Consider the following 12,860-nt stretch of genomic DNA (forward strand, 5'->3'; position numbering starts at 1 on the left):
AAGGTTTTTAATTGCAAAGATCAGAAAGAAAAAAATAAAACTGTCATTATTAACCGATGACTTAATTATACATGAAAAATAGCCAAAAGAATTTACAAATCATGAAAATAAGTGAATTTAGTAAGGTTTCTAGATGCAAGTTCAATATATGAAAACCGACTGTGTTTCTATATAGTAGCAAAAGAAATTTGTGCAATTTTAAAAAGATATCTTAACATTAAAAAGATCAAACAGCCAAGGAATAAATCTAATAAAAGATGTATAAGATCTTGACACAAAAACCTACAAAATCTAAATTAAAGCAGTCCTAAATAAATGAAAAACTACATCGTGTTTATGGAGTAGTACTGTATGGAGTGTTGGTAGACTCCATGCTAAAAGAAGTAAATTCGCTCCAAATTAATAGAGTCAGTGTGGTTCCAATCAAAGCCCTAATGCTTTCAGAAACTGACAAAATGAATATGCAAAAGCCTAATAATAGTCAAGATAACTCTTGAAGAAGAAAAGGTTGAAGAAGAAAAAGTTGAAGCATTTATACTAAAAGAAGATACACTGTAAAGCTATAGTCGTTAAGAGAACTTCAAATTGGCTCAAAGATAAACAGAGCAATGGAACAAAACAGCAAGTCCAGAAAATATCTGCCTTATTTATGACAAAGATGGCACTGCTGGAACATGCCAATAAATGGGAATAAGGCCACTGGAGGTTCATATGGGAAAAAGTAGTTCTTGACCCTTCATATCATATACACAAGCAAATCAATTAATGGTGAATTACTGCCTAAATGTGAAAGGTCAAACAATTAACTTCTAAATGAAAACATCCAAAGATATCTTCAAGACATTAAAGATATCTTCAAGACATTAGTAAGAAGATTTTTAAAAGATTTCCCCAAAGAATTCTAAAAGGAAAACACTAGATTTCACTAAAATTAAAGTCTTCTGTTCCTCAAAAGATATCATTAAGCGAGGGAATATGGAAGTGAAAGAATGGGAAAAGTTATCTGAAATACACGTGCCCTGTGCGTATAAAGAGCTGTAAATCGGGAAGATAAATTAGCCAACTAAAAAATACAAGTAAACGATACAGACAATTCACAAAAGAGGGCATCACACCGGCTAATAAAGACATGAAAAGGAATATGACATAATTAGCCAACAAGGAAGCATAAATTAAAAACACAATTTTATAAGCAATACAGAGTTAAAAGTGTTAGTGAAGGTACGGAGCAATGAAAACTCTGATTTAATGCTGCTGGGGGTAAAAATCACTTTGGAAAGCAATCCCACCCCAAGTGCACCATGCATCAGAAATGCATAATATGTAACTAAAAAAAATGCACAATACATATAAAATAAACAAGTTTATACTGCACAGCGCAGGGAAATATATTCAAGATCTTGTAGTAAAAAAAGAATATGAAAATGAATATATGTATGTTCAGGTATGACTGAAGAATTCTGCTGTACAGCAGAAACTGACACAACACTGTAAACTGACTGTAACTCAAAAAAAAATGCACAAGCACATTCACAGAAGCATTATTTAGAACAGCTGAAACCAGCAACACCCCCAAATACTCACCAACAGCATAACGAACTGCGAAATACTCCCAAATATGATCACCCTATTCCTAGGTGAACAGTACGTACTGAACCCCGCAAACATGCTAAGTAGAAGTCAGCCTTAGACCACATGCTGGATAATACCAGTTCCATAAACTTTAAAAACAGGCAAAATTAGTACTTGGTAATAAAAATCAGAAAAACACCCAGCATCTTTTGGGTGAGAGATGGTTAATGAGAAGAGGCGTAAGGAATGCGCTGGGGTGTGCTGGTAAGGGTAGTGTTCATTTCTTAATGTGGGCGGTGACTGCACAGGTGAGTTCATTTTGCAGAAATTTATTACATGCTTATAGTCCGTGTGATTTTCCATATGTTCATTATAATTCAATTTTTAAAAGTTCATGTTAAAAATACTCCTTCTGCAGCCAATTAAGCCCACCATGCTCTTTTCCCCAAGGAGGCCTGGTGTGCAATGGCTGCAAACAGGAGACCCCTCAGCAGTGCATGCAGCCTGCTGCTTGTATGGACTGCCCTAAGGGACCTTGGAGACAGCCCTTTCCAGTGAACATTCATGTCTAACTTCATGCTGTCCCCAGTCTAGGCTCCAGACAGGTATGCAGGGTGCCTCTGGAAAGTCCCAGCACACAGGGCCCAGGGGCCACACTGGCCAAGTCATCGTGTCCACCCACACCAGCTGCAGAACAAGGAGCATGTGCATGTGTGTTAAATGAATGTAACAACAAGAAATGGCTGAACTTAATTAAACCAAGAGCAAGTTTAATTTGAAATTAAAAAAAAAAAATAGAACAAACTAACAATCTGAGTATGAAGTGATGAGAAAACACAACGTTAGAAGTGAAAAGTAGATCTACACCAGAAATTAACATAACATTGTAAACTGACTCTTCTATGATAAAAAAGAAAAAAAGTGAAAAGTGGAAACTGTCAAGAGATAATGATGATTTTGGAATTACAAGATAATGTATATAACTTTATATTGTAAATAAAAATGTATTGAAACATAATCATTTGACTTATAAAATTATTAGCAAAATCGACCCAAGAAAAGACAATAAATACAAATTTTGAAATATAGTATCTTTCACATATAATTTCTTTGCCCCGAAGGCACTAGACTCAGATCATTTAGGGCTGCATTCTCTTTTCCGAGGTTAGAAGTTTTCCTGTTACTTAAAACACTTTAGATAAAGATAGAATAAGCTGCCCTGTTTACCCCATGAGATTAGTGATGCTAAAATATTAGTACAAAGAAAGAATACAATGGTTCAATTCCACTTGATACACATACAGAAATCCTAAGTAAAATCTGAAAAAAGCAAGTATAGAAATAAGCTCAAAAATATAATTAAGGAATACAAGAATGATTTAACAGTAGAAGTGTATTAATTCATCATGTGAATTGATTAGAGAAGGACAGGATGGTGATTTCAGTGTATGATAAAAAGGCATGTGGTGTATGTTATGCTTCCTAAAAACTTAGCTCAAGTGGATACTTTTAAAACTTCTTAAGAATATCTGTTAGGTTCTCATTAATATGAGAAACAAGATGTCTAGCATCCTGTTTTTGTTTAGTAATTTGGAGGTCCTGAAAAATGTGATTAAAAAGAAAAAGAAAGGAGTTTTGTGTAAGTTAAAGGAAGGGACAAAATTATAATTGGGTGATACGACTGTTTACCAGAGAACTCAAGAACATCAACTGAAAGGCTGCTCTGGTGCCTTAGAAGATAAATGTGTAAAAGCCAATAACTTTCTTATATCCTAACAACAGGTTTTATTTATAGTTTGTTCAAAATCCATTAACTCTTGTATCCTAACAAGAAATATGCAACATAATGTATGTTCACAGATGGATATGTGTGATATGAAATGAAATAACTGAATGACCGTGCTGTACACCTGAAACCAACACAACACTGTCAGTCAACCACACTTCAACGAAAAAAAGAAAGAAGAGCAGAGTTGGAGGGCTGATTCTTCAACCTCCTGATACAATTCACTTAACAGTCCTTTAACCTCTCGGGAATGCAGCTGTATCATTAAAATAAAAAGCACTGAGCTCACTTATATGTGGAAACTAAAAAGGAAAAACTCAGAAACAGAAGACAGTGGTGGTTGCTAGGGTTTAGGAGTGGGGGAAACTGGGAGGTGTTGCTCACAGGGAACAGATCACCAGTTATAAGACTGACAGGTTTGGGGACCAGTGCTCAGCATGGCGATTACACAGAACACTAGATCATGTACCTAAATGCTGCTGAGAGAGCAGGTCTTAAATGTTCTCACCAGGCACACACAAACTGGTGACTGTGACGGGGGCGGAGGAGGTAGCTGACAATATCATGGTACTCAGTTTGCAATTTACAGAAGGATCTCATCAACACATCAGATGCCTTAAACTCACACAATGTCGCATGCCAATTATATCTCAATAAAGCTGGGGGACAATGAGCTGGAAAGGCTGGTTCGATTTCACGTGGTTGCTGCGGCATTCATGAAATTACACAGAGGAAGGGACTTTGGAAATTTTAAACAGGTTGTATAATAAAAAAACACTGTTAATATTTTAAAACCTACTTGAGCAAGAATACAGGAAGGCATAGAAATGTAATGATACAGCTTCATGAATAGCAAATTTGATTAAAACATGGCAAAATGTGGTACATTATTTGGTTGTAATTTATTTTGATAAAGTGAATATTAAGAGCATATGAGAGCAGGGATGAAGAATTAGTGATAGAGTGCAGGCTTAGCATGCACAAGGGTCCAGGTTTCAATCCCCAGCACCTCCATTAAAATCAATAAATAAAAGTCTAATTACCTCCCTCCTAAACAAGAATAATAAAAAAAAGAGCACAGGGAACAACCTAAATGTCCATCTACTACATGACTGGATAAAGAATATGTGGTATGTATTTATACAATGGAATACTACTCAGCCATAAAAAGGGGTAAAATTCTGCCATTTGCCACAACATAGATGAACCAGGAGGGTATTATGCTTAGTGAAATATGTCTGACAGAGAAAGACAAACACTGTATGTTAGCACATATATATGGGGTCTAAAAAATCAAACTAATGAATATATATATATTTTTTTTTTAAAAAGCATATGCTGCACCTTCGAACAACAACTATGAATAGGGGAGTGGGGACAGGGTGAGGGCACACTTAGATGGACTTAGCACCCAGACTTCCACGGATGACTGTCACATAAAGGAAACTTTCCTATCTTTTGGGATTTGGTGAAGGGAAGAGCTGAGAAACTTAGGTTCTGGAGTAAAATTAATAATACCTATTATTATTATTTGTGAAGCAGTTCTTTTTCAAGAACTGTGTGAAGCACTTTACAGACATCATCCATTATCTTATATCAGAGCCAAGCGTTTGCTTATGGGAACCAGAATACTTAATTCATTTTTAAACTGAAGTATTGTCAGTTTACAATGCTGTGTCAATTTCTGGAGCACAGCACATACTGAGTAATTCATGATTAACAACTTCAACCAGATGCATTACTTTCAAAGCTGGAAGATGAGAATGTACTACCCAACAGCCAGATGTTCCCATGTGTAAGTTACAGGCAGAAAAATCCAGATGTAAGAGTAGAAATACCCTGATATCTCTAGACTTTATTTGAAAGCAAGCATTATATTAGACACTCTCCTACCCTCTGTGCCTGAGCCCTATGCTAATTAGAAATAAGCTTAATGAGAGAATGAAGGAGGTACGAGTCAATGAATGAAGAAGTTTGCTGCCCTGCTAGAGGTTAAGTTGGATAAAACCATGCTGAGCAACTACGCCTTTCTCTGCATGGGGGAGAGTACTGACAGCCTCCTAGAGGGACTTACTCCAGTATTTAACAACTAACAGTGTCATCAGTTCCTCCTCAAATGTCATACCAAGATTTTGATCCAAATCTATCTCAGTTCTCTCTGTAAAGCAGAGAAGGGCTAGTCCACACACCACGTAGCGCTCTGGAGTCTGGATTCGTGTGTTTACTTCGTTCCTTGTCCTGCTCAACCCTAGGCAAAAGGGTTTCCAGGAAGGGGTTTCTCATTTTTAATATACTTTCTTTTCTAATGGATGTATAGTTGGTTTACAATGTTGTGTCAGTTTCTGGTGTACAGCATAGTGATTCAGTGATTCCTTTTCATATTTTTTCATTACAGGTTATTACAAGATATTGAATAGAGTTCCCTGTGCTGTCCAGAAGGTGCTTGTTGTTTATTTCATATATAATAGTATCTGCAATAATAGACTTTTAATCATCTTAGTTTTTTTTTCATTTTTTGAGTCCATCTTTATGTCCTAGTGAAGTTAGAAAATCTAAAATTGAGCGCAGTAATTTGATGTGAAGTTAGTTTAGTCAGGGCCAATGGGCACGGGAGTGACTGAATCAAGCATTCAGGTGCTTTTTGAATATGTATATCCTGACCTCCTTTTTTTTCCTGAAATGACTGCTATTTCTCCTCACTTCGGACCCAGGGCATCTAGGAATGGCCACCTGAAAACTGAAGGGAAACCAACAAAGCAAGATCTGAAGTCAATTCAGAGATCTCTTTGGCTTTTTGATCCATGTTTATGGTCATGATCAGATCAGAGGGGCAAAGGAGAGCCCAGGGGTCAGATCCCACTCACCACCTCTTTTTGCTGTCTGGGAGCTAAGAATGGTTTTTGCGTTTTTAATGGTGACATTTGACAATTGTGCAGGTATGCGCACTATCCTTGATGTTGACTCCTATTCAGCAGCGCCTAAAATATTTACTATCCGACCCTTTAAGGGAAAGTTCCCCAACCTTCCCTCTTGACAAATTCTTTTTTCATAAAAAGAGGAACTTAAAGCTCTTGTGAAACAGTTATATTATTGGTAGAAGGGAACGTGGGTACGGAGTTTTCCAGGAAGCACTTCTGGCTGTAACCCACTTAGAATCTTCTGTCTGGAATCTGTCACTTAGGATGTTCTTTGTCACTAATTGTGTGGCTTCTTTCCTCATAAACCATGGATGGCCATTTCCTCCCAAGCCAAAACAGAGTATGACATTTTAAAAACAAACAATTCAGCGAGAGCAAAACGGAAGACAACAGGAGTTTGGTATTTACCGAGACAAGATTTTTTTTCGTATATTCAGTTTTCAAAAAAAGGCAGAACTGAGAGCATCTCGGAGCAGCGCCCACCACGCTCCACCCTGGAGGAGACGGGAGGAGGGGTCAGGAACTCCCCAGAAGCAGTTTAAAGTGAGACCCCTTCAACTTCTCTGCTCCTGCCCCCAGGCACTGAGCCTCTCTGCCTTGCTGAGCAAATGCTCTCCCAGGGAGCATACAGCCACCCCTCCGGGGCACCGACTGGGGAAACCAAGGAGCTGTTACAAAGCCCTCCATGCAGAAAGCTGAGCATCTCTCATCCGGTTGTTAAACCAAGTCTGAGGCAAGATGGCAAGATCGGCTCCACCAAGAGGGGTGCTTAGACAAAAACGAATCAGACTAACACCTGGACTGCAAACCGAGCTGTAATGACCAGCACTGCTCTTGCAGGGCCACACAACCCCTGCGGTAATTTTGTAGGGAAAAGATTCATGTGATTTGCCTCATTTTACCACAAAAGAGGTGTGTTGTATGATTTAAACTACTGGCACCTGAACGGATTAAGAACACTGCTTGAGGCTACCTAAAGATAAATTCATGAGTTAGAAGATGTTGATACTTAATTAAAAATTAATAAATTATTTTTTAAAGTAAATGCAACAACACCCATAGCATGATTTGGTCAAGTTCTCACCTCTGGGGAATTCGCAAACTTTTTAAGTATTTTGACCTCTGTGGAATAGCTGGCCAATATAAACAAATCACTTGATAATTAAATTTTTTTACACTTCTGAAACCTTTCTCTATGATGTATACTTTTTCACCTCTGTATCTGACAATGATCTAAACTAATAATGGGTAAGACATAAGACTGTTTAATCATAAAAGCTATCTTTTATTGTGTCTCAAAATTCTAAACATACTCACTGTCATCGCTCATCTGCCAGGAAATTTGGGAATTTCTAGCCTACCGATGAGAAAATATCATGTGGGAGGTATATACATGATGCTTTCATAAATTCACAAAGAAAGTGGTTTTAAAGCAAACTTACCTACAAAACAGAAACAGACTCACATACATAGTAAACAGTCTTATGATTACCAGTGGGAAAGCGGGTGGGAAGGGATAAATTAGGAGTTTGAGATTTGCACATACTAACTACTCTGTAGAAAATAGATAAACAAGTTTCTTCTGTACAGCACAGGGAACTATATTTAATACCTTGCAGTAACCCATAATGAAAAAGAACATGAAAACAAATATATGTATATATATGTATGACTGAAACATTATGCTGTACGCCGGAACTGACACAACATTGTAAACAATACTTCAATTAAAAAAAAGTGGTTTCAACTCCTGCTATTGATGCCTTCTCTGTGATTCTGTCTACCAAGCAAAATAAAAATTATAAAGGTATTAATAAGGTTAATTAATAAACAGAAAATTCCATTCCCAAAGTAAGCTTCAGTGCCAAGAGTCTCATTTGCTTGGATTGTGTGACTGCCCAATCTCCATCCACTTCTCTTTAGAGCAAGTAGACATGCACAGAGCACAGTCAGGCACCTTCTGTCCCTGACAGTGACTACTAGCAGGGAAGGGACCAGGGTAAAAGCATGTCTTATGCAAGATCAGGTTGATGGTAAACACTATGTTATAAACAATGAATAGCACTGTCAGGGTAGGACACGTGTGAGGCGCTCAAACAGGGAGGAGGAGGTTGAGGATCCACTTCCAGCACTTCCATGTCTTTTACCACTCCTATTTCTGACCTTTCTTTTGCCACTTTTCGTAGCATTGCCACCACTGGCAGGTAAAGGGGCAGCAATGGGACTTGGCCATGTGGCTGATGGGGCTACATTTCCCAGCACTGGTGTGAAAAGGCACTGGAAGAGGAGCAGCATCAGCTGAAAGATATGAACCACGGTCCTGGCCTGTGCCCAACACTGACCAGGTGACCCTGGGTGACGCACTTAGTCTCTCTGGGCTCCCAGCTGTGTACTAATAAAATAAGGTTTTCTCATTCCACAAATATATCCAATATGAAATCTAACGTGAAAGTCAAACATAATGACATCTCACCTGCTTGCCTCAGGGAAACGTACAAGCACTGAACACTATGTGAATGTAAATGCACAGTTAAGAAAATCATTGAGGTTAAGCACTAAACTCAACATAGAGATAAATTCTTATGGATTTTCTAGGCCTTCCTCATTTTCAATTACAACACTGAATTAAAAGTTATTAGCTATGTTCCAGACCACCACCCCTGTGAATAAATCAAGTAGGAAAGCACTGCCTGGATGCCCACTGTTGCCCAATGCTAAGCAGGGTGAGGGGTATAAAGGAGGCTGAACATGGGAGCCTTCTCCACTTACCAGCTAAGTGAGGAGAAACATTGGAAACCACCCGGGAATTGTACCAAGTCAGTACTCAAAGCCAAGATTACGGGCTATCGATCATCAACAGTGCAGGAATACAAAGAGGAGCTAGGAGTTGGAGTAAATAGGGAAGACTCTATAAAGGGGATGGGGCTCCAACTGGTTCCTGGGGTAATTCTAAGCTATTTTAACTGAGAACTGGATGGGAAAAAGCTGGATTCTCCTGGCTTGTGATAAAGCACAGGCTACCCTAGGAGGCTAAGGCACATAATGACTGGAACAGATAACGCAGGGCCAAAATGATGGAGGGCCGAGACTACCTGGCTGAGAGATCTGGTTGCAGTAAGTCTTTGACTTGACTCTCGATGTTGGCGGGTCGAAACTGTAGGTGGACTGAATGGTGGGGAAAGAATATCCAAGAGCTCAACAGAGGGAATTCAGGTGTCAGGGATGAAAGCTCTCCATCAGAGTATCAGCAATCAGAATGGACACTTGAAACCAAGAATGTGCAGTTCCGGGAGCTGACAAAATGTGGAAGATGGTGCGAGACAGAGAAATCAGAGACCAGTCCAAGGCTTTGGGTATCCAGGACCGGAAGAATGATTATCCCACTGAGTAAGCAGAGATGCTGCAAGTGGAAGTCAGTTCAAGAAAAAGATTACGAATTCAGTTTAAGACATGTTGAATCTGACATGTGAGCTAAGAGTAGGTGTTCTCTAAGAAGCTCAAAATTTGAAACTGAAGAACAGATCTAGAGTCTAGGATTAAGATGCAGATGGACAAGACACGATAAATCAGCTAAAAGAAAACATAGGCAAAATATTCTCAGACATAATTCTTAGCAACGTTCTCCTAGGGCAGTCTACCCAGGCAATGCAAAGAAGAACAAAAATAAACAAATGGGACCCAATTAAACTCATAACCTTCCCCACAGAAAAGAAAACCATAAGCAAAAGAAAATAATCTATGAATGGGAGAAAATATATGCAAATGATGTGACTGACAAAGGCTTAATTTTTCAGAATATGTAAACAGCTCATACAACTGAGTAACAAAAAACAAACCCAACCCCAAAATGGGCAGAGGACCTGAACAAACAATTCTCCAAAGAAGACACACAAATGGCCAACAGGCACGTGAAAAAATACTCACTATCGCTATTATCAGAGAAATGCAAATCAAAACTACAATGAGCTATCACCTCACACCAGTCAGAATGGCCATCATTCAAAAGTCCATGAATGACAAATGCTGAAGGTATGGAGAAAAGGGAACCCCCTACACTGTTGGTGGGAATGTAGTTTGGTGTAGACCTTATGGAAAACAGTATGCAGATTCCTCAAAAAAACTAAAAATAGACTTACCATCTGATCCAGCAATCCCACTTCTGGGCATATATCTGGAGGGAACTGTAATGTGAAAAGACACTTGCACCATAATGTTCACAACACCACCCTATACAACAGCCAAGACATGGAAGCAACCTAAAGGTAGCAACAGATGACTGGATAAAGAAACTGGGGTATATTTTACAATGGAATACTACTCTGCCATAAAAAAGAATAAAATAATGCTATTTGCAGCAACGTGGATAGACCTAGAGATCATCAGTCTAAGTGAAGTAAGCCAGAAAGAGAAAGAAAAATACCATATGACATTGCTCAAATGTGGAATCCAAAAAAGGAAAGAAAAAGGACACTATGAATTCATTTGAACTCAATACAGAAAGAGTCATACACATAGTAAACAATCTTATGGTTACCAGGGAAAGGAGGTGGGAAGGGATAAATTTGGGAGTTTGAGATTTACATATGTTAGTTACTATACATATAGATTTTAAAGAAAGTTTCTTCTGTATAGCACAGAGACCTACCAATATCTACTGATATCCTATAATGGAAACACCGCTACAGCTACCACCTGAGAAAGCAAAATAAAGGTTAGGAGAGTCAGCTACCCCAGGCTAGAACCCAGTCCTCTGGGAGTCCTTGCCCGTGGCTAGAACCCAGTCCTCTGGGAGTCCTTGCCCGTGGCCAGACACTGCCCGCTCAGGGCACCGCGTCCTCCTCCCAGGAGCCGGCTGACCTGAGGACGCACCTCCAGCGAACCTGGGGCAACAGAGGCCACCCCAGGCCAGGCCACGCCACTGGGGAGATGGGAATAAATTCAAGGGCTTGCACAGGGCAGCCTGACTCCCGCCACTGCCCCTGACTGCATCATGCCAGCCTCCTGGGAGCAGACTGACCTAAAGACTTAGGCCCAATGAAACTGAGGCAGCTAGGCTGCCCCAAGGCCAGGCCACAGGGGTAGATGGGAGCAAATGACTGGCTGGCAAGGGGGAGCCCCTCTCCTCCCGCCACCGCTACTGCTGCTGCCATCCTCCCAGCCCCCTGACCACACTGAGCCCCTGGTCTTACTAAACTGGGTATACAGGGAACATATCTCAACATGATAAAAGCTATTTATAACAAACCTACAGCCAGCATCATACTCTACACTGAAAAGCTGAAAGCCTGTCTGCTAACATCTGGAACAAGACAAGGATGCCCACTCTCACCACTTCTACGCAATATAGTATTGGAAGTCCTAGTAGAGCAAATAGACAACAACAACAACAAAAAAAAATAAGAGATCCAAACTGGAAGAGAAGAGGTAAAGCTATCACTATATGTGGATGATATAATACTGTACATGGAAAACCCTAAAGGCTCCCCACAAAAATGACTAGAGCTAGTAAAAGAATTCAACAAGGCAGCAGGACACAACATCAACATACAGAAATCAGTGGTGTTTATTTACACGAAGGTAATAATCCCTTTGAAAACTGCATCCAAAAAAAATAAAAGTCTTAGGAATAAGTCTGACCCAGGAAGTGAAAGACTTACATGTGGAGACCTACAAAACACTGATCAAAAAAATTAAAGAAGACTTACAAAGAAATGGAAAGATAGCCCAGATTCTTGCATTGGAAGAATTAATATTGTTAGAATGACCATACTGCCCACAGCAACCTACAGATTCCTATCAAATCACCCAGGACATTTTTCACAAAACTAGAACAAATCATCCTAAAACTTACACGGAATCACAAAAGACCCAGAATTACCAAAGCATTATTGAAGAAAATGAACGAAGCATAACCCTCCCAGACTTCACACGCTACTATAGAGCTACAATCCAACCAGCATGGTCTTGGTACAGAAACAGACCTACGTACGCATCGATGGAACAGGATAGAGAGCCCAGACATAAACCCACGAACTTTCACTCAAACCATCTTTGACAAAGGAGGCAAGAACATATAACGGAGTGAAAACAGTCTCTTCAGCAGATCGTGTAGGGAAAGCTGGACAGCTGCATGCAAATCAATGATATTAGAATACCCCGTCACACCATACGCAAAAATAAATTCAAAACGGTTTAAAGACTTAAATATAAGTCAAGACACTAAGTCTCTTACAAGAAAACATAAACAAAACATTATCTCACATACTTCTCAGTAATCTTCCCCTAGAGCAGTCTACCCAAGCAACAGAAATAAAAGCAAAAATAAACAAACGGGACCTAACTGAACTTACAAGCTTTTGCACAGCAAACGAAACCATAAATAAAACGACAACAAATGGGAGAAAATATTTGCCAATAATGCGACTGACAAAGGCTTAATTTCCAGAACATATAATCAGTTCATACAATCTAATAATAAAAAAACAACCCAATCCAAAAACGGGCAGAAGACCTAAACACGCATTTCTCCAGTGAAGACATACAAATGGCCAACAGGCACATGAAAAAATGCTCAGTATCTCTAT

The 12,860-nt window shown here is 39.3% G+C and overlaps 1 long non-coding RNA gene and 1 other non-coding gene across 2 annotated transcripts in view; one reads left to right on the forward strand and one right to left on the reverse strand.

Annotated features, from left to right (window-relative positions):
• The window catches only part of LOC123615264 (uncharacterized), an 80,867-nt gene that overhangs the window by 51,642 nt on the left and 16,365 nt on the right, over positions 1-12,860 (reverse strand). The gene's annotated exons all lie outside the window — the stretch shown is intronic.
• Positions 1,985-2,119, forward strand: LOC123619295 (small nucleolar RNA SNORA70). Its single transcript, XR_006727853.1, has one exon. It is a non-coding gene; the product is annotated as a small nucleolar RNA SNORA70 (small nucleolar RNA).

This window comes from Camelus bactrianus, chromosome 6, assembly GCF_048773025.1.
Source record: "Camelus bactrianus isolate YW-2024 breed Bactrian camel chromosome 6, ASM4877302v1, whole genome shotgun sequence".
NCBI lineage: Eukaryota > Metazoa > Chordata > Mammalia > Artiodactyla > Camelidae > Camelus > Camelus bactrianus.